Source organism: Somniosus microcephalus, chromosome 1, assembly GCF_052327205.1.
Source record: "Somniosus microcephalus isolate GS21.2 chromosome 1, FLI_Smic_1.0, whole genome shotgun sequence".
Taxonomy (NCBI): domain Eukaryota; kingdom Metazoa; phylum Chordata; class Chondrichthyes; order Squaliformes; family Somniosidae; genus Somniosus; species Somniosus microcephalus.
Genome location: NC_140987.1, coordinates 461345275 through 461368311, shown reverse-complemented (window position 1 = coordinate 461368311; position 23037 = coordinate 461345275).

The following is a 23037-nucleotide window of genomic DNA, read 5'->3' as shown; positions in this document are numbered from 1 at the left end:
CTCCTGGGAGCCTTCTTGCCACTGTCCGGGCACAAGATCTCTCTTTTCTTTTCCACACCATTAACCAGCACCCTCAAAGCATGCTGGGAGAAGCGCTGCGCTCGTTCACGGGCCTTCTCCATGGCTTCAGGCGCTATTTGGGTCCACCAGCAGTGTTGAGGCCTAGCTGCAGGGCTCCACTATGCAGGGCGTGGCAGCAGTCAAAGTCGACCCTTCCCCCTTTAAGAGCTGGCCGGCGTCAGGGTGTCTGCTGTCAATCAAAACATGACCGCACCTGCGCTGCGCCCGGCCTCGGCGTTATCAGTCCGCATCGCCGGCTTAGCGCCTGAAGATAGCAGTGCAACGCCAGTTTCAGCGCTCGCCCAAACTCTTCGCCAAATCTACTGAATTTCGGCGAAGTGGCCTACACTTTCCGGCGGGCGCTAACTTTAGCGACCGCCCGACTTTACCGCCCCAAAAGTGGCCAGACTGAATTTCTAGGCCATTATGTTTGTTAGGAAAATCCAGTAATCTACTATTTAGAATACTGCAGAATAACTTCCCTAGACAACTGTTGACACAGATGCCGCGGTAGTTATTTGGGTCTGATTTGTTTCCACTTTTATATATGGGAGAGATGAGTCCTTGGCACCAGATATCGGGAAAACAGCCTGAACGTAATATGATGTTGAATAACTTGAGTACAGCACCCTGCATCTCCATATTGGTGAACTTGAGCATTTCATTTTTGATGTTGTCTGGACCACAGGCTTTCTTTAGGTGGAGAGATTTTGTTTTTGTGGCTAGTTCTTTCAATGTGATTGGGGAGTCTAGAGGGTTTTGGTTGTCTTTAATTGTTGCTTCTAATGTGTGGAGTTTTTCTGTGATATGATGTTGACTTGGGTTTGTTTCATTTATTGGGATGTCTTTGTAGAGGTTTTCAAAATGTGTTCTCCAGATGTCGCCATCTTGGATTGGTAATGCTTGCAATTGTGTTGTACTCAGGTTATTCCACATATCCCAGAATTGATTTGGATTAATGGAGTTTTCAATTTCTTCGAGTATTTTGTGGGTATAATTTTGTGTTTTGTTCCTAATGGTGTGTTTATATCTTTTGAGGGTCTCATTGTATCTAATACGTAGGTCTGGATTGTTTGGTTGGCGATGCTTTTGGTTTGATATTTTTCTCAGGTCTTTTCTGGCATTTTTGCATTCGTGGTCAAACCATTTCTCATTTTTATTTTGTCTTTTGTAACGTTTCCTCTTCTGTTTCACAAGGTCGGCTTTTACAGCTGCCTCATGGAAGATCATATTTATATCATCTATGGCCATGTTTACACCATCTCTGGTGATCTCATATAGATTTTCTTTAAATTTTGATATTTTACTTGTGAGATCAGGTGAATTTAGTGCTGTGATGAATTTATCTCCACTGTCTGGGGCCCATCTGTATGTCTGGTTTATTTTATGGAGCTTACTGGGTTCCTTTTTTGTGTCTGTAGTTTGGGCAGAATGTTTAAGGTACACATTTATTTGGTTATGGTCTGAGAGGGGGGATTGCTGCCTGACAGTGAATGCGTTGATATCGCAGGGGTCCAGGTCAGTGATTGTATAATCCACCACACTAGACCCAAGAGTTGAGGAATATGTGAGTCTCCCTAAGGAGTCCCCTCTGAACCTACCGTTAACTATGTACAGGCCTAAGGCTCGGCAGAGTTGCACTACCTCCCTACCGCTTTTATTTATTTCACAGTCAAGGTTGTTCCGATTTGCGATGGCTGGTGTGACATATAAAGGGGTCTGGCCAAACACATGGTTGTTGCCCTGTGGGTCTATAAAGTCAGGTTCACATCCGGTCCTTGCATTTAGGTCCCCACATAGTAGCACCTTACCTTGGGCCTGGAAATGGCTGATTTCCATGTGGAGAGTATCAAATAACTCCTCTTCAAAATATGGCGATTCTATTGGAGGTATGTAGATTGCACATAAGTAGACATCTTTTTTTGCTATTCCTATATTTTTATCTAATTTTAGCCATACATGTGATTTCCCCTGTTTTATCGGTGAGATGTGTTTGTCCAGTTCTCCTTTATACCACACCAAGATTCCCCCGGAGGTTCTGCCCTTGCGTACCTTAGTGTTCTTTACTGAGGGCACAATGATTTCATGGTACATTGGAGGACAGTGGGTGGGCACGTCCTTTTGGCACCATGTTTCTGTTAACACAATTATATCAATGTCTTTTATAGCTTTTAGGAATTCAGGGTCTGTACTCTTCATCCCAAAAGTTGAGGAGCGGAGACCCTGGATATTCCAGCAGCTTATGTGGAAAGAACGCATTTATATAGTTCAAAAACGAAATAAAATGGACCTATTTTGTGGGACGAGTGTGAAAACACTAGTTTCTATAATGCTAAATGACGATTTAGTATAAATTTCATGAGGCATGCACATACTGCTATCTAATAATAATAATAGTAATGATAAAATAACAATATTAATAATTTAGTGCATTCCTCTCCGGCTTTCCATCAGGGTGCTTAACATCGTCCTGATCTTTCTCAGTTCTTCGTCTACAGTCTGTGGTCTAGAGGGGGGTCTGGGGTCAGGTACAAAAGCACGGTTCTGTTGTTGGTTTTGTATAGGGGGGTGGGGGACAGTGGTGGTCCTGTTTGGGTTATGGCTCCCAATGGTAGAGTGGGTGGGAGGGGTGCGTCTTTTGGCAGTGTTTATGAGGTTTTTTGCGAAGACCCACATCCGCTGTTTGAGTAGATGTATTTCGTCGTAGAGGTCCCTTGTGTTGATGTTTGGGTGATGGGCCAGGTAGACGTTGGGGAGGGCATTACATCTCGTGTCGATCTCCCTGTTGGTGTTGTGGATTACATAGGCTGGGGTGTCCTTTCTGGGCAGTAGTGTGGAGATCACGATCCGCGTCTCGGGGAATTCCCTGCTGGCCTTTTCCGCCATCCTGCTCACCGCCCTAGCAGTGTCTTCCCGTAGGGTGCGTAGGTCGTTTGTGCCTGTGTGGATCACAAGCCATTTGGGGCTTCCAAGGGATTCTTTGTTCAGGATCTTCATTGCATGGCCTGTGTTGCTGCACCATTTTTTCAGGACTTGATGACCTGGGAACATCCTCTGGGGGTCCAAAAACTTTCCGTTGGAGTCGGTCAGCAGGACCGCCTGAGGGGCTGGCTTTTCAGACTGGGTAGCAGTAGTCTGGGCAGGACTCGACTGAGGGCTGGTTGTTGGCTGGGTTTCTGGGATAGGCTGTGTGGCAGGAGCAGGGTTTGGGGCCTTCGGTGTGTTGTCGCAAGGTGAGGGGGTGTGACATCCTCGTGTGGGGGGGCATCCGACGGGTTCTGTGTCCCTGTGTGTGTTGTTTTTGTGTCAGCAGGTTGTTGGACCTTAAGAGGTTTGTGTTGCCTGCTGAGTTCAATTTTCTGCCTTTCTACGGCCTCCATCGTTTTGTTTAGCTGAGTACGGAGTTCTTTGATCTCATTTCTTTGCTCTACGGTCTTTCTCAGCTCGTGGATGGTGGACTCGTTTTCCGTTTTCAGCTGTTTGAGTTCCTCCTTCAAATTCTTAGCCTGTGTTTCCCTGTATTCGTTGAAATCGAGTTCTAGTTTGGACAGATTCTCCTTCAGCAGTTTGTTTGCGTTGAGAGGTGTGGGGGGGTGGAGATGGTCAGGGAGGTGTTTGCCTCTGCTGGCCTCTCTTCTTCTTCCTCCGCTTGGCTCTCTTCATTCTCTGTTTGGCTCTCATTTGCCTCCTGTCCATTGGTCCTCTTTGTGTCTGCCTTAGTTTTCAACTGGGGGAATTCCTTTTCAAAGGAGTCCAGATTTTCTACATTCCCCTGTATCATGATCTTTCCTTTTTTGTTGTAGTAGCTTATGGTTAGCAGGGGGTCATCTTTATCTAGATTTCCATCTTTACATATTTTCAGTCTGCCTCCCTTGCTAATACCTTCACTGGAGACGTGTGCGTAGTGTTTTTGTAAAGTCTCCTTCCATGAGGGAACGGAGTCGGTGTAGAATATGAGGTTGTTCTTCATCTTAGTCCCTTTGTGTGTGGTATAGTCAACGTAGAGGACCTCTGGGTTATTTTTTAGTGTTATGTCCTTGTGTTTATCCTTTGCCTTATTACTTGTGCATTGCTCAGGATATTTCACTTCCCTGCTCTGTGTCATTGTAGTCATTTATTTTTTGTCGTAGCTAGATAACTTTTTTCTTCTTTTTTGTGTCGTGTTCCACCTTATCCCACTTTTAGGTCCAGAATTGAGAGTTTTTCAGGGGTTCATCTTTGATATAGCTGCTCTTAAAAGTTTCTCTCTCTCTCTCTCTCTCACAGGCTCCTGGTTCGGGTTGTTTACCGTTTCTCTCGGGGTTTCTATTCCTTTTTCTTGCGGGTTTGTTGTTCTTTTTTCAGGTTTTTTTTTCGAACTAAACTTAAATAAAATTAAACTTAGGTAGAATTAGGTAAAACTTTTTTTCCCCGGACCCGGTGTTTTCCTCTTCCGACTCTCTCACTCGCTCTCCGTGCCCTGGACTCGTTCGCTCTCTGCGCCCCGGGCGGATCTCCTCGCGTCGTCGCGTCGGTCTCAGGCCCCCGGTTTTTCTGACTCACCAGGCTGTTTTCTGCCCTGGTCCCAGCCCCTCGGCTCGGCTGTGCAGTCCCGGCCCGGTCCGGTGTTTGTCCGAGTTTCTCTCTCTCTCTGGCTCTCTCTCTCTCTCTCTCTGGCTCTCTCTCTCTCTCTGGCTCTCTCTGGCTCGCTCTCTCTCTCTCTCTCTCTGGCTCTCTCTCTCTCTCTCTGGCTCTCTCTCTCTCTCTGGCTCTCTCTCTCTCTCTGGCTCGCTCTCTCTCTCTCTGGCTCGCTCTCTCTCTCTCTCTCTGGCTCTCTCTCTCTCTCTGTGTGTCTCTCTCTCTCTCTATCTCTCTGGCTCTCTCTCTCTCTCTATCTCTCTGGCTCTCTCTCTCTCTCTCTCTCTCTGGCTCTCTCTCTCTCTCTCTGGCTCTCGCTCCCTCTCTGTCCTTCTGACTCTCACTGCCTGTGTCTCTGCCTCTCTATTTCTGTTCTCTGTATTTCTTTCACTCTGTTCTTCTCTCTCTACCTCAATCGCGCTCTCTCTTTCTGCATAGAGCATATTTGCATATGGAATGGCAAATCATTGTCCTATCTATTAGAACTCAAGGGCCTAGAAATTCAGTGGGCTTTGTGCCCAGTTACCGCCCAAAGAGGGCTTCTGCGTCAGTCTGGAAACTTTGGGCTAAATTCAGTGACGCGCTAATTGCGGCGGTAGCCGGTAGCGCTGCGCCGCCACCGATGACGTCATCGGTGTGCGCAGTGCCCCGGTTCCGCCCCGACACCGGCCCGACCCCCATCTTCAGTAGCGGCCGCCTCTTCCGTGGCGGCCGCTAATAACATTCAGAGACCGGGTCCTTACTGCAGCCTTAGTGGGGCGCTTTAAGGTGGAGGCGCGGCCGGCCGCCTTTTCGGCGGCCGCCTGCCCGCACCTCCTTCCCTGGCCTCCTCCACCCCCCCCCCCCCCGGGGCATTGCCGGCTGGTTTCCGGGAGCCCGGCACTTCTCCGTTGTGCCGGGCTCTTTTGCCGGCACTCACGATCGGGGCTCCGGCTGCTGCAGGCACCTCCCCCTTAAGAGAGGGAGGAAGGCCTGCAGTACCGCAGCCTGCCGCTCCGCTGCGGGTGGCGCTGCGGCAACTAGCGCGCCGATATTCAGTTTCAGCGCCCCAAGCGGGGGCGGCCACACCCTTGAACAGCGGCCGTCCTCGACTTGGGGCGCTGAAACTGAATATCCGATGGGCGCGAGTGGCTCCGCGCCCAGCGGTAAATTCTGGGCGCAAGCGAGCTGGCGGGGCTATACCTAATTTCTAGCCCAAGATTTTTAAAGAATTAAAAGTAATTAAAAATAAAGCTGTTTTGAAGAATTAAAGCTCACCTTGAGCTGATACAATGATGTCTTCTTCCTTGTTGAGAAAACTCTCTCAGCTCTCCTGATGGTGATTGTGAGTATTCGACATCACTGGTAGACTGCTGAGGTGAGCTAAAGTCCAGCTCAGTGTGACTGAGTGTGAACTATATGTACAATCAGATACAAATATCAGTGTGACTATGGATTAAATATTGGAAATAATGCAAGGGAGTGGCGTGTATCTTTGAGTGTTTTGAGGTGTATTTCGGTGTATTGTTTTTTAAATCTGTTCATGGGATGTGAGCGTCGCTGGCAAAGCCAGCATTTATTGCCCATCCCTAATTGCCCTCGAGAAGGTGGTGGTGAGCCACCTTCTTGAACCACTGCAGTCCGTGTGGTGAAGGTGCTCCCACAGTGCTGTTAGGGAGGGAGTTCCAGGGTTTTACACAACGAGTGGTGAGGATTGGGAATGCGCTGCCTGATAGGGTGATGGGTACAGATTCAATAGTTGCCTTCAAAAGGGAATTGGATAAATACTTAGGAACACAGGAGCAGGAGGAGGCCATTCGGCCCCTCAAGCCTGCTCCACCATTCAATCAGATCATGGCTGATTTATGACCTAACTCCATATACACACCTTTGCCCCATATTCCTTAATACCTTTGGTTAACAGAAAACTATCAATCTTCGATTTAAAATTAACAATTGATCGAGCATCAATCGCCGTTTGTGGAAGAGAGTTCCAAACTTCTACCACCCTTTGTGTGTAGAATTGTTTCCTAACTTCACTCCTGAAAGGTCTGGCTTGAATTTTTAGACTATGTCCCCGAGTCCTGGACTCCCCAACCAGCAGAAATAGTTTCTCTCTATCTACTCTATCAGTTCCCCTTAATACCCTGAAAACTTCGATCAAATCACCCCTTAACCTTCTAAATTCCAGGGAATACAACCCTAATTTGTGTAATCTCTCCTCGTAATTTAACCCTTGGAGCCCAGGTATCATTCTGGTAAACCTACGCTGCACTCCCTCCAAGGCCAATATACCCTTCCTAAGGTGTGGTGCCCAGAACTGCTCGCAGTACTCCAGGTGTGGTCTAACCAAGGCTTTGTGTAGCTGCAGCATAACCTCTACCCCCTTGTATTCTAGTCCTCTAGATATAAAGGCCAGCATTCCATATCCTTTTTGATTATTTTCACAGAAATCACAGAAACCCTACAGTGCAGATAGAGGCCATTTCGGCCCATCGAGCCTGCACCGACACATATCCCACCTGATCCCCATAACCCCTACACCAACACATGTCCCACCCTATCCCCACGTATTTAATCCCCCTAACACTAAGGGTCAATTTATCATAGCCAATCAACCTAACCGCACATCTTTGTACCTATTCATGACATTTTAATGATCTATGTAACTGGATCCCCAAGGCTCTTTGGACCTCCACTGTTTTTAGCCTTTCACCATTTAGAAAGTACCCTGCTCTATATCCTTTTTAGGTCCAGAGTGGATGACCTCACATTTGCCTACATTGAAATCCATTTGCCACAGTTTTGCCCATTCACTTAATCTGTCGATATCCCTCTGTAATTTTATGCTTTCATCTACACTGCTGACAATGCTGCCTATCTTTGTGTCATCGGCAAATTTGGATATCTGACTTTCTATGCCATCATCTAAGTCGTTAATAAGTATTGTGGCCCCAACACCGATCCCTGCGGGACACCACTAGTCACATCCTGCCAATTTGAGTACCTGCCCAGTTTCACTACTCCCTGTCTCCTGCTGTTCAGCCAATTTCCAAACCAGGTCAATAACCCACACTCAATTCCATGGGCTTCAACCTTAGTTAACAGTCTCTTATGAGGGACTTTATCAACTGCCTTCTGGAAGTCCGTATAAATAACATCCATAGACATTCCCCTGTCCACTACTTTAGTCACCTCCTCAAAATATTCAATCAGGTTTGTCAGGCATGACCTACCTTTCACCAATCCATGCTGGTTCTCTGATCAACTGAAAATTTTCGAGGTGTTCAGTCACCCTATCCTTAATTATAGACTCCAGCAATTTCCCCACAACAGATGTTAGACTAACTGGTCTATAATTCCCTGGTTTCCCTCTCTCGCCATTCTGAAAGAGCGGAGTGACATACGCAATTTTCCAATCTAAAGGAACGGTTCCTGAATTGAGAACTTTGGACGATTATAGTTAGGGCATCGACAATGTGCTCACCCACTTCCTTTAAAACCCTGGGATGGAAACCATCTGGTCCTGGGGATTTGTCACTCTTTAGTCCCATTATTTTCTTCATTACTGTTATTTTACTTACATTAATTTTATTGAGTCCCTGTCCCTGATTTAATATTAGTTTCTTTGGGATTTCTGGCATGTTATCCTCTTCCTCTACTGTAAATACTGACGCAAAGTAATTATTCAACATGTCCACCATTTCCTTATTCTCATTGGTAATATCACCGCTTTCAGTTTTTTAGGGGCCACATTCTCCTGACCAGCCTCTTTCTCCTAATATAATTGCAAAAAAATGTTGTGTTGATTTTGATAGCCCTTGCAAGTTTCCTTTCATACTCCCTTTTTGCAGCTCTTACTATCTGTTTTGTGACCCTTTGCTGTTCTTTGTACCTTTCCCATTCGCCAGGATCTGTGCTATTTTTTGTATTTTTGTATGGCTTTTCCTTTAGTTATATGCTGTCCTTTACCTCTTTAGTTTCCATGGCTGGTTTTTTTGACAAGTAGAGCTCTTGCCCCTCAGGGGTATAAACTGGTTCTGTATCACATTAAATTATTTTTTAAACATCTCCCACTGATCGTCTGTCGTTTTAACCATTAACAGATTGGCCCAGTTTACTGTGGGCCGTCTCTGCCTCATTGCATTGAAGTCGGCCTTACCCAAATCTAGAATCTTAGTAGCTGTTTCGCGTTTCTCCCTTTCAAACACTACTTTGAACTCGATCATGTTATGATCGCTATTGGATAAATGTTCACGCACAGTTAGGCTGTTAACTAAATCCAGCTCATTATTCATTATTAAATCTAATACGGCATGCCCCCTTGTTGCCTCTAGGACATATTGTTGTAGAAAACTGTCCCGGACACACTCAAGAAATTCACTACCTTTCTGACAGGTGCGTGTCTGCTTATCCCAATCTACATGAAAGTTAAAATCCTCCATTAAAACCACTCTGCCTTTGCTACATGCTTGCCTAATCTCTGCATTTACACAATCAAGCACTTCATGCTGCTACCAGGGGACCTATACACAACTACAGTCTTAAATCCTTTCCTATTTCTTAATTCTACCCATAAAGTCTCCACTGTCTGTTTACCACTCTTTATATCCTCTCTTATCATAGAAGTGATTTCATCCTTAATCACAAAGGCCATTTCCCCTATCTGTCCTGTAAACCTTATAACCTGGTATATTTAGTTCCCAGCCCTGACCATCTTGTAACCATGTCTCTGTAATGGTTATCATGTCATACCCTCCAATTTGAATTTGCGCCTGCAGTTCATTCAGTTTATTCCTTATATTCCGTGTGTTTGTGTAAAGAACGTTTATTTGGGCCACACACCCTCGCCTGTCCTTCAGCTCTGATGTTTCACTCACAGGTTTCTTATTTCTCTCTCCTGGTTTAATCGCTTTGCATCTTTTAGTTTTCCCTTTACCTGTAGTACCTAAAGCACAATTTCTGACTGTTATTCTACTCTCTTCCCTTTCGTTTGTTTTTGAACTATTTATACTACAATTTCCACCTCAGCCCCTCCCCCATTTACTAGTTTAAAGTTCTTGTGACCGCCCTACTTATCCTTTCCGCTCGGACCCTGGTCCCAGACCGGTTCAGGTGGAGCCCGTCCCAATGGTACAGTTCCTTCCTGTCCCAATACTGATGCCAGTGCCCCATGAAATGGAACCCCTCTTTCCCACACCACTCCTTTAGCCACGTGTTCGCTTCCCTAATCAGCTTATTCCTATGCCAATTTGCCTGTGGCTCAGTTAATAATCCAGACAGTATAACCCTTGAGGTCCTGTTCTTTAATTTAGCTCCTAGTTCCTGGTACTCTCCAAACAGGACCTCTTGCCCACTCTTCCCTATGTTGTTGGTCCCAACATGGATCACAACGACTGGATTCTCCCCCCTCCCTCTCCAATATCCTGTCAAGCCGATTCGAGATGTCCCTCACCCTGGCACTAGGTAGACAATGTACCATGTGGGACTCTTGATCCTGCTTACAAACGATGCTATCTGTCCCCCCGTTGTAGAATCTCCTACAACTATCACATTACGCTTCCTCTCCTCGTCCTCCCCCATTAGGACAGCCTCCTGCTCCAATGTGCCATGGCCCACATTCTGGCTGTCCTTCCCACAGTCTTTATCCTTATCCTCACAGCGGTGTCGCTAACGCCTCCCATGAAATTCAGCGGGAGGTCAGCGGTGACGGTAGCCGGTATTGCCCCGCAGCGCTGCGTCTCTGGTGATGACATCATCGCTGTGCGCAGCACCCCGCTCGTGCCCCAGCCACAAACTTGGCTCGCGCCCCCTGACCGACCACCGGACGCTGTGTCCGACAGGGTCAGGGTGCCGTGTTTACGGCTGCAGTGGCGCAAATTAAAGGGCAGGTGCCGGGTGGGCATTAGTTTTTGGCCCGTCTGCCAGCACCTGCAGCCTCTGGCCTCTTCCTGCGGGGTGCCGGCTGTGATCGCTCAGCCCAGCAGTCCTCTCGAGTGCCGAGCTGTTTTCCCAGCACCCCGCTCCCCGGTGGTCCAGCAGGGCCCCGGTGCGCGCAGCGTTAAGCCCCTCCCCTGTAATACCGTCTCCGATGCGCGTGGCGCTGCTGCATGTAGCGCCGCGATATTGAATGGGAGCGCCCCAAGGGGGGGAGGGGGAGCGTTTCCAGTAGCCCCGCCTCCTGCTTGGGGCGCTACCATTCAATTTCTGGTGGGGGGGGGGATGCTAATTTTTTCAGAGCGCTAAAAGTGGCGCCCCGGTGAAGTTAGCACCCCAAAGGGGGCGCGACCCAATTTTTCCCCCATATTGACCCTGGTTGATTTAGAACAGTTTGGTTAGTGAAATTTAGCCATCATTCACTCCCAAACACAGGCTGGGTGGTAAACCCTGGACCGGTCCTTGACAAGGAGTTAAGGTGAAGGACACTCCTTCAGGATTCGTCTGGTGCACTTGATGAATATTCTTGTCAGGATGTCAATCCTTGTGGTCTTGCAATACTTAGGGGTTGATTTTCAGTGTGCCGTGAGGTGGGCCTTTAGGCGTGCGGGGGGCTAAAATACCGAATTCTGGGGTCCGACACCATCCCGCCCAAAACCCGCCTCCATGTAAGTTTCAAAGGAGGCGGGTACCCGCCCCGCACTGGGACCCGCCGACCCAAGGTGGGAAGGGATTAGTGCCAATTAACTGCCTGTTAACAGGTAGTTAACAGGCAGTTTTTCGCCTAATCCCTATTTTGAAGGTTGTCGTGTGAGATTCCCGACGGCTCCAAACCACGCCAGGTTAGAGGAGTCGGGCCGTCGGGTTGAAGGACTTGGAGGGGTCGAGATGTCAGTGTTCAGGTGAGTGATGGGTGCATGAGTGCAAAGGTAAGTGTGTTTGGTGTGTCTAAAGTGTGTAAAGAAGTTTAAATTACCTGTACTTACCTTCCTTCCTCTAGGTAACCTTGCATTTATCCACGTTATATTGCATCTGCCATGCTTCTGCCCAATCACCCAACCTGTCCAAATCATCCTGGAGTTTCTCAGCATCCTCCTCACAGCACACACGCCCACCCAGCTTTGTGTCATCTGCAAACTTGGAGATATTACATCTAGTTCCCTTGTCTAGATCATTAATAGTGGCATAGTGGTTAGCACTGTTGCCTCACAGCGCCAGGGACCCAGGGTCGAATCCAGCTTCGGGTGACTGTCTGTGTGGAGTTTGCACATTCTCCCCGTGTTTGCGTGGGTTTCATCCGGGTGCTCCGGTTTCCTCCCACAGTCCAAAGATGTGCGGGTTAGGTTGATTGGCTATGATAAATTGACCCTTAGTGTTAGGGGGATTAAATACGGGGATAGGGTGGGATATGTGTTGGTGTAGGGGTTACGGGGATTGGGTGGGATATGTGTCGGTGCAGGCTCGTTGGGCCGAAATGGCCTCTATCTGCACTGTGGGGTTTCTGTGATTGTGAATATCTGGGGTCCAAGGACTGATCCCTGCGGTACCCCACTAGTCACTGCCTGCCACTCGGAAAAAGACCCGTTTATTCCAACTCTTTGCTTTCTGTCCGCCAACCAGTTCTCTATCCAAGTCAATAACTTGCCCCCAATCCCATGTGCCTTAACATTACACGCTAATCTCTTATGCGGGACCTTATCGAAAGCCTTCTGAAAGTTCAAATACACCACATCCACTGGTTCTCCCTTATCTATTTTACCAGTTACATCCTCAAAAAATTCCAGGAGATTAGTCAAGCATGATTTACCTTTTGTAAATCCATGTTGACTTTGTCTGATCCTGTCACTGTTTTCCAAGTGCTCTGCTATTACATCTTTTATAATGGACTCTAGCATTTTCCCCACTACCGATGTCAGGCTTACTGGTCTGTAATTCCCCATTTTCTCTCTACCACCTTTTTTGAATAGTGGGGTAACATTAGCTACCCTCCAATCCATGGGTACTGTTCCAGATTCCATCGAATGTTGGAAGATGATCAGCAATGCATCTACTATTTCTAGGGCCACTTCCTTAAGTAACTTAGGATGTAGATTATCAGGCCCTGGGGATTTGTCGGCCTTCAATCCCATCAATTTCCCTAACACCATTTCCCTACAAATACTGATTTCTTTCAGTTCCTCCCTTTCATCAGACCCTATGTTCCCCGACATCTCTGGGAGGTTATTTGTGTCCTCCTTTGTGAAGACAGAACCAAAATATGTATTTAATTGGTCAGCCATTTCTTTGTTCCCCATTATAAATTCCCCTATTCTGACTGCAAGGAACCTACGCTTGACTTCACCAATCTTTTTCTCTTCACATATCTATAAAAGCTTTTACAGTCAGTTTTTATGGTTCCCTGCAAGCTTACTCTCATATTCTATTTTCCCTTTCTTAATTAATCCCTATTAGGGACAAAGAAGGTGATATATGCTTAGAGGTGCAGGGTAAGGCTAGAATACTCAATGAGTACTTTGTATCGGTGTTTCCTAAGGAGGTGCATGCTGACAAAATATCGGTAGAAGTGGAAAAGGTAGAAGCAATGGAAGGGGTGAAAATTGATAGACAGGATGTACTAGAAAGGCTGGGTATGCTTAGAGTGGACAAGTCGCCTGGTCCAGATGGCTTGCATCCCAGGTAGCTGAGGGAACTGGGGGAGGAGATAGCGGAAGGACTTGCCATAATTTTCCAATCTTCCCTAGATGCAGGAGAGCTGACTGAGGATTGGAAAGTGGCAAATGTGACACCATTGTTCAAGAAAGGGTGTAAGGACAATCCTAGTAACTGCAGGCCGGTCAGTTTAACATCAGTGGTGGGTAAAGTTTTAGAAACAATAATCAAGGAAAAAATTAACGGGCACTTGGAGAGATTTAAGCTCATTAAGGAGAGCCAACACGGATTTGTAAAAGGCAGATCGTGTTTGACTAATCTAATTGAATTTTTTGACGAAGTAACAGAGAGGATTGATGAAGGGAATGCAACGGATGTTGTCTACATGGATTGTCAGAAGATGTTTGACAAAGTACCACATAGAAGGCTGGTTAACAAAATTGAGGCTCATGGAATCGGTGGGTCAGTGGCAGCTTGGATAAGGAATTGGCTTAAGGACAGAAAACAGCGATTTGTGGTAAATGGCTGTTTTTCAGACTGGAGGATGGTAGACAGTGATGTTCCCCAAAGGTCAGTGCTGGGGCCACTGCTTTTTTTGATATATATAAATGACCTGGATATTGGAATACAGAGTAGAATTTTTAAATTTGCCCATGACACCAAACTTGGGGGTGTGGCAAACAGTGAGGATGATACCAATCGACTACAACAGGACATAGAAAGGCGAGCAGAATGGGCAGACAAGTGGCAGATGGAATTTAATACAGAGAAGTGCGAGGTGATGCATTTTGGCAGAAGGAACAGGGAGAGGCAATATACACTTAATGGCACAGTTTTAAAGAGTGTGCAGGGACAGAGGGACCTGGGAGTTAATGTGCATCGGTCCCTGAAGGTGGCAGGACATGTTGAGAGAGTGGTTAGCAAAGCACATGGGATCTTGGGCTTCATAAATAGAGGTATTGAGTACAAAAGTAGAGAAGTTATGCTGAACCTTTATAAAGCGCTGGTTAGGCCACAACTGGAGTATTGCGTCCAGTTCTGGTCACCACACTTTAGGAAGGATGTGAAGGCCCTTGAGAGGGTGCAGTGGAGATTTACCAGAATGGTTCCAGGGATGGGGGATCTTAGCTACAAGGACAGGTTGGAGAAGCTGGATTTGTTTTCATTAGAGCAAAGGAGGTTGAGGGTTGATTTGATAGAGGTGTACAAGATTATGACGGGTTTGGATAGGCTAGACGGGGAAAGGCTGTTCCCACTAGTTGATGGTACAAGGACTAGGGGACACAGATTTAAGGTTTTGGGCAAGAGATACAGGGGGGACGTGAGGAAAACTTTTTTACGCAGCGAGTGGTGAGGACCTGGAACTCGCTGCCAACAGAAGTGGTGGAAGCGGAGACACTCAATGTTTTCAAGGGGAGACTGGATTGCTCTACAGAGAGCCGGCACAGACTTGATGGGCTGAATGGCCTCCTTCTGTCCGGTTATGACTCTATGGGGGAGAAATTTGGTATCGCCCCATTTGGGGCGCAATTATCGACCGGGCGCAAAGTTTAGCGCCTGGCGCTAATTATCGCCTCCGACTGCAAACTTGGCTTCTATCGCCCCTGGAGGTGATTGGAGCACTAAATCAGGTGCTACACACCTCTCTTAAGGCTCAAAGGCCGAGGAGCGAGGCGCTACCTCAGAGCGCTGGCGAAGCTCATGTGATGTCAGTCAGCAATGGAACACAGACACACTGGCACCGGCCAGTTCTTAAAGGGAGGGTCGATCTTGCTCTCCATCCACACCCTGCTCATTGCAGCCTTGAATCTTGGCCTGGAGAGACCTGTACATCAACTCTGCTGGAAAGAACAATGGAGAGGCCCAGGGAAAGAGCTCAGAGTGCAGCCCCCATAGTCTCTTCTAAATCGATGCAAGGAAGATCAAATCAAAATGAACCTGCAAAGTGCTGCTCAGTACCCAAAACTCCTTCACACAGCGTTGAATCTCTCCAGAAGTCTCTCTCTCTCACTCAGAATGCCTGGTGCAAAAATGTCGCCGACAAAAAAAGGCAGGAAGCGGTCGCCTTTAAATAGCACTCCCCCAGTCCCTTCCTGACAGCAAAACGCTCCCCTCAACCTGTCATTGCTAGCGGCAGGCGGTAAGACAGGGGGCGCCACTCAATATCCGGTCCGGGGCACTACCAGGGCGTTGCACACTCGACTGATGTCACGATCTGCCGGCGCAGGAGATCGTGGCAGTAGTGTTTAGCGCCGCTGCAAAATGCCTAGTTAATTTCGTGAGCGGCGTAAAGATCGTCGCGCACGGGCGCTAGTTGCTTTGTGCCCCATTAGCGCCCTCTTAAGGCGCTATGACTCTATAACCTTTTGTATGTAGAAGTGTTTCCTAACATCACTCCTTAAGAGACAGGAAGTGAAATCATTCAGTTCTTAGGGTGCATTACAGACCTCCAAACAATGGAGTTAGATAGAGGCGGAGTTTGCAGACAGTTCCGAGAGATTTGCAAGGACAATAATACTGAATGATTTAAACATCCAAAGATAGACTGAAAGAAGGTAATGCGTGCGGTCAAAGCGGGGAACACGTTTTACAATGTATCCAGGACTGCTCCCGAGATCAGTTTCTTTCTAGTCTGACGAGGAAAGAAGCCTTGCTTGATTTCATTCTGGGAAATGACGTGGAGCAAATAACTGATGTGAAAGTCGAAGAACAATCAGGAACTAGCGGCAACAACATCATTAGTTTCAATGTAAGTAGAGAAAATGAGAATGAAGAGTCAGCGCTAAGGGTGCTGGGTTTGAATAAGGCAACGTTGAGTAAGATATTAATGGCCCAGAAATTTGGGTCGGGGGTCGCAAGCCCCCGACCTGCCCTTAACTTGCGCGCCGGCCGTTGAGCTGTGGGCCCGCGTGGGATTCCGATCCGGGGCCTGCTCCAACTGCCGGCGCGCAGTGCTTGCGTGTCCCAGGGGCGCAGTTAGTTCGAAGCGTCCCCTGGGATCACGTGGGCCATGGAGAGCCAATCATAGCAGGGAATGCTTCATTCATAAGTTTGACAGGAAGAGCTGTCAAAACTTAGAAATACTACGGCCCCAAAACATCACTAAATCTTCAAATTAATTTTTTTTTAATCACATTTTTTAAATAAACTATAAATTACCTGAAATAACTATTTTAAATAATAATTTAAATTTTTGAAAAAAATAATTTTATTTTCTAACGGGGCTAAAAATAAACTTACCTTGCTTTAAAGTATTTAAAAATAATAAACCTGTGGAAAAAATGTTTTAATTTTAATTAATTCACCACTGACCTTGTAAAAAGCAGGCCTTGCGACTGCTTTTTAAATGTGTAACTTCTGGAGACTTACCCTCCCGGGAAAACCTGCAAAAAAAACGTAAGTTCGATGCGCACGCGAAGCCTCTCCCGCGCACGCGTTCGAACTCTGAACCCCTTCGTTCAGGGGAACGGAAGTGCCGGTTTCCCAACGCATGCGCAGTGATTGCAGGAAACCGGCACTTCCATTGGGCCTACGGGTGAGTACCCCGTGCGTACTCACCCGTGGGGACCCGAATTTCTGGGCCAATGACGGGATGTGGCTCAAATTAATTAGATAGAAAACTTAGGAAACCGGTCAATAGATCAACAGTGGAAAACCTGCAAATATGAGATGGATATAATACAAAATAAATATATGACAAGTGATTGGTGCTCCCACAGCGCTGTTAGGGAGGGAGTTCCAGGATTTTGACCCAGCGACGATGAAGAATCGACGATATATTTCTAAGTCAGGACAGTGTGTGACTTGGAGGGGAACTTGGAGGTGGTGGTGTTCCCATGCGCCTGCTGCCCTTGTCCTTCTAGGTGGAAGAGGTCGCGGGTTTGGGAGGTGCTGCCGAAGAAGCCTTGGCGAGTTGCTGCAGTGCATCTTGTAGATGGTACACACTGCAGCCACGGTGCGCCGGTGGTGGAGGGAGTGAATGTTGAAGGTGGTGGAGGGGGTGCCAATCAAGCGGGCTGCTTTGTCCTGGATGGTGTCGAACTTCTTGAGTGTTGTTGGAGCTGCACTCATCCAGGCAAGTGGAGAATATTCCATCACACTCCTGACTTGTGCCTTGTAGATGGTGGAAAGGCTTTGGGGAGTCAGGAGGTGAGACACTCGCCACAGAATACCCAGCCTCTGACCTGCTCTTGTAGCAAATAGAGTTAAGGTTAACAATACTGAAGATAATCATGAGGAATGTACAAAGTATAACAGGGAAGTGAAAAGAGAGATTAGATGGGCTAAAAGGGAGTATGAAAAAAGATTAGAAGATGAAAGGAAATAGTAAGGCCTAGAAATTCGGTAGGCTTAGCGCCGCTTTTGAGGCGCTAGAGGGCCTAGCGCCGGAGTTATGGCCAGTTTGGAAATTGAGTGGGTCCCTAAATCGGCGTTAGGCCGTTAGCGCTGCGCCGGCACCGATGACGTCATCGGTGTGCGCAGCGTCCCGGTTGCCATGGTAACCCGCCCGAACTCCGAAATTGACTTGCGGCCGCCTCGCCCGTGGCAGCCGCAAGCAACGTTCTGGCAGAGGTGCCTTACTGGACTTTGCGCCGGCGCATTAAAGGCCCCGCGGCGGCCGGCCGCTTTCCCGCCGGCCGCCTGGCCGCAGCTCCCTCCCCAGACTTCTCCCCCCCCACCCCGGGACAGATGCAAGCCCGGCACTTGTCCGAGGTGCCGGGCTCATTTTTACAATGATTTTCGCGGGCCGCGGCCGGGTGCAGGCAGCTCCTCCTTAAGGGAAGGAGGAGGCCTGCACTTCCCGAACCTGCCGCACCGCAGCGGGCGCCGCAGCGCCGGAATAGCGCCGCAATTCAGCGCATAGCGCCAGTTTTCAGGCGCAAACAGCTTTCAGCAGCGCCGGCAGCCGTTTGGGCGCAGAACTAGTGAATTTTTGGCCCGCCCAGCGCGACTTAGCTCCGGCACTAACTTCCGGCGCTAAAGCCGTCGCTGCGCCAAAACCCAATTTCTAGGCCTAAGGATTTTATAAACATGTAAAAAGTTAAAGTGAGGGATGAAGGAGGAAATGCAACTGTGCAGATTGATGGTATGGTGGAGATATTAATAAATATTTGCAGCTGTTTTTACAAGTGATGCTGTGAGTGAGGATGTCGGTGTATTAGAGGAGGATGTGGAACAATTGATAGAGGAGTGGAGAAAAGAAGTTGGTTCAGACAAATGAGCAGACAGGAGGCGGATTAGTCATTGGGTCCATGGGCACAGCCTGGGCTGTTCGAAGCAGTCAGAGAGGAGATAGCAGAGGCTCTGGGCACAATGCTCCAAACACCCTTAAACATGCAAATTATACCTTGGGACTGGCGAGTAACCGATGCAACATCCCTGTTCAAGATGGGAGAGAGGGATAAACCAGGCAACCACCAACCAGTTAGTGTCAGTGGGCAAACATTTACACCAGTAACTGCCACAGGAACACTCCCAATCTCTCGCCGTAACTTTACTGGAAGATCACGAAAACTGAGGGAAATGGATGTTTACGCCATTTCGCTCGGCATTCCGTCAATGTTCCGTTGCATTTACCGCGAGATTGGAGAATTCCTAGGGGAGTATCAACCCCGGAATCCAAAATTCGAGATAAAATTTGTTAGCATTTAGAAATACCCGAGTTTATCGAGGAAATTGTGGGCTATAATTTGTTAAAGGCACGTTGTGTTTGACAAATCTAATCGAGTTATAAGATCATAAGAATATAAGAAATAGGAGCAGGAGTCGCCCCTCGAGCCTGCTCGTCCACACGGCCCCTCGAGCCTGCTCGTCCACACGGCCCCTCGAGCCTGCTCGTCCACACGGCCGCTCGAGCCTGCTCGTCCACACGGCCCCTCGAGCCTGCCCGTCCACACGGCCTCTCGAGCCTGCTCGTCCACACGGCCCCTCGAGCCTGCTCGTCCACATGGCCCCTCGAGCCTGCTCGTCCACACGGCCGCTCGAGCCTGCTCGTCCACACGGCCCCTCGAGCCTGCTCGTCCACACGGCCCCTCGAGCCTGCTCGTCCACACGGCCCCTCGAGCCTGCTCGTCCACACGGCCCCTCGAGCCTGCTCGTCCACACGGCCGCTCGAGCCTGCTCGTCCACACGGCCCCTCGAGCCTGCTCGTCCACACGGCCCCTCGAGCCTGCTCGTCCACACGGCCCCTCGAGCCTGCTCGTCCACACGGCCCCTCGAGCCTGCTCGTCCACACGGCCCCTCGAGCCTGCTCGTCCACACGGCCGCTCGAGCCTGCTCGTCCACACGGCCCCTCGAGCCTGCTCGTCCACACGGCCCCTCGAGCCTGCTCGTCCACACGGCCGCTCGAGCCTGCTCGTCCACACGGCCCCTCGAGCCTGCTCCGCCACACGGCCCCTCGAGCCTGCTCGTCCACACGGCCCCTCGAGCCTGCTCCGCCACACGGCCCCTCGAGCCTGCTCCGCCACACGGCCCCTCGAGCCTGCTCCGCCACACGGCCCCTCGAGCCTGCTCGTCCATTCAGCCCCTCGAGCCTATTCCGCCATTCAATAAGATCATGGCTGATCTTCGACCTCAACTCCACCTTCCTGCCCGATCTCCATAACCCTTGAATCCTTGATTATTTGAAGAAGTGACCAATTCAGTAGAAGGAGTGTTTATGAATTTTCAGAAGGTGTTCATGAGGAAACGTAACAACACGGATATAGGAAGAGAGCGGGGCAGTGGGATTAGTTTGTGATTGATTCAGGGCTATGGGGGGAGAGCGGGGCAGTGTGATTAGTTTGGGATTGATACAGGGCTATGGGGAGAGAGCGGGGCGGTGGGGTTAGTTTGGGATTGATACAGGGCTATGGGGAGAGCAGGGCAGTGGGATTAGTTTGGGATTGATACAGGGCTGTGGGGAGAGCAGGGCAGTGGGATTAGTTTGGGATTGATACAGGGCTATGGGGAGAGAGTGGGGCAGTGGGATTAGTTTGTGATTGATACAGGGCTATGGGGAGAGAGCAGGGCAGTGAGATTAGTTTGGGATTGATACAGGGCTATGGGGAGAGCGGGGCAGTGGGATTAGTTTAGGATTGATACAGGGCTATGGGGGAGAGCGGGCAGTGGGATTAGTTTAGGATTGATACAGGGCTATGGGGAGAGAGCGGGGCAGTGGGATTAGTTTGGGATTGATACAGGGCTGTGGGGGAGAGCTGGGCAGTGGGATTAGTTTGGCATTGATACAGGGCTATGAGGAGAGCGCGAGGCAGTGGGGTTAGTTTGGCATTGATACAGGGCTATGGGGAGAGCGCGAGGCAGTGGGATTAGTTTGGGGTTGATACAGGGCTATGGGGGGAGAGCGGGAGAGTGGGGTTAGTTTGGGATTGCTCTAGAATAGAGTTGAAACAGAGACGATGGGCCGAATGGTCCCCAACTGGAGTATTGTGTCCAATTCTGGGCATCACACTTTGGGAAGGATGCGAAGGCCTTGGAGAGGGTGCAGAGAGAATTACTCGAATGATTCCAAGGATAAGGGATTATAGTTACGAGGATAGACTGGAGAATCTGGGATTGTTCTCCTTTGAGCAGAGAAGGTTAAGAGGAGATTTAGTGGAGGTGCTCAAAATCATGAATGGTTTTGATAGAGTGGATCGGGAGAAACTGTTTCCACTGACAGGAGGGTCGATAACCAAAGGGCACAGATTGAAGACAAATGGCAAAAAAACACAGGCGACATGAGGAAAAATGTTTTTACGCAATGAGTGGTGAGGATTGGGAAAGTGCTGCCTGAAAGGCGGTGGAAGCAGTTTCAATAAGAGCCTTCAAAAGGGAATTGGATAAATACTTGAAGGAGAAAAAAATTGCCGGGATATGGGGCAAGTGCGGGGGAGTGGGACCAAGTGGATCACTCTTCGAACAAGACAGCACAGAGTCAAGTGACGAAGAGTCCTGACGAAGGGTTTCGACCCGAAACGTTGACTCTATTTCTCTCTCCACGGATGTTGCCTGGCCTGCTGAGTTTTTCCAGCATTTTCTGTTGTTATACCTAGAAGAGTATTTCATCTCTGCAACCCCTGATGGTGCATCCTCATCCTAACATTAACCCTCAAAGCAAACTACATTAACAACTTGCATTTATATAGCCCCTTCAACTTAGACAATATCCCATGGTGCTTTGTACACTGAAGTGAGGGAAACAGACACCCAGGCAAGAACAGAAAGATTAGATGGGGTGACCAAAGGATTGGTTGGAGAGATGGGTTTAAAGGATGATCATCAAAGAGGAGACAGAGCTGGAGAGGCAGAGGAGATTAGGGAGGGAATTGCAGAGATTGGGAGTGTGTTTATCAGGATCCATCTATATGGACATTGATCTATATTCAAGTCTGTAAGGGGTTTTCTTAGATCGCAGAGGTCTCTCTCTCCAGAGGCCTCTCTCTCTTGCACAGTAAACTTTTGAGTGGTTCGACCCACTCCCCCTTGGATTCTAGACACTGGACTTTGAGGCAGGAACTACAGTGCAGAGAAAACTCTATAGACCAGGTTTAATGAAAACAAAATGAAACTTTATTGCATAAAGGAACAAATCAAACTGCAAGCCAATAAGGTACATGGGAGGGAAAAACAAATCATAATACAGTACTGGCTAAGATATATACAGGCATATTGGCCTAGAAATTCAGTATAGCCACTTTTGGGGCGGAAAAGTCGGGCGGCCGGTAAAGTTTGCGCCCGGCGCAAAGTCGAGGCCACTTCGCCGATATTCAGTAGCTTCGCACTAAGAGTTTGCTCGAGCGCTAAAACTGGCGTTACACAACTATCTTTAGGCGCAAAGCCGGCGGTGCTGAGCTACACCGCCGAGGCCGGGCGCAGCGCAGGTGCGGTCATTTCTTGATTGACAGCAGACACCCTGGCGCCGGCCAGCTCTTAAAGGGGGAAGGGTCGAGTTCGTCTGCTGCCACGCCCTGGACACTGCAGCCCTCCAGCTAGGCCTAAACACTGCTGCTGAACAGAAATAGCGCCGGGAAAGATGCAGAAGGCCCGTGAACGAGCGCAGCACTTCACTGGCCATGATTTGAGGGTGCTGGTTAGGGCTTTGGAGAGGAGACGCAAACTCTTGTTCCCGGACAGTGGCAAGAAGCCTGCCACCAGCGTCTACAGGAAAACCTGGAGGGAGGTCGCCCACAGGGTCACATCCAACAGCGAGGTCCCCAGGACCGGTGTCCAATGCCGGAAAAAGTTCAATGACCTCACAAGGATTGTCAGGGTGAGTGCCCTTTCCAGTGTCCTCCTCATCCTTGCATGTGCACCTCACATTATGGGCAAAGGGACCTAAAAGCCCTAATGGCCAGCCCTCATCCAGCAGCTATGGGACTGGCATGAAGATCAATTGCACATTCTGCACTTTACATACGGGCCAAGCTATTCGACCATGGGAGGCAGTGCACACAAGATCACGGCACCACACTGGCCAAGCTATTCGACCATGGGAGGCAGTGCACACAAGATCTGGGCACCACACTGTACTTAGAGGCCGTCCTTTCTCTTGCAGGCCAAGCTGGCACACAATCAGAAGAGCCGGACTGTGACCGGGGGAGGCGGTCCCCAGATCCAGCAGCTCAGTGACCTTGAAGAGCGCATGGGTAGCCTCATGGGTGCCCGGGTGATTGGCCCCGTTGCATCTGGAGATGCCGACCCTGTTCTGGGCACCAATGGTAAGGACATCACCTTTTCAACCTCTCTCGTCCCACTTGCGCTTCAGATCTACATCCTTTGCCAATGTCCGACCAATGCGCTGAATGCCACCACTCA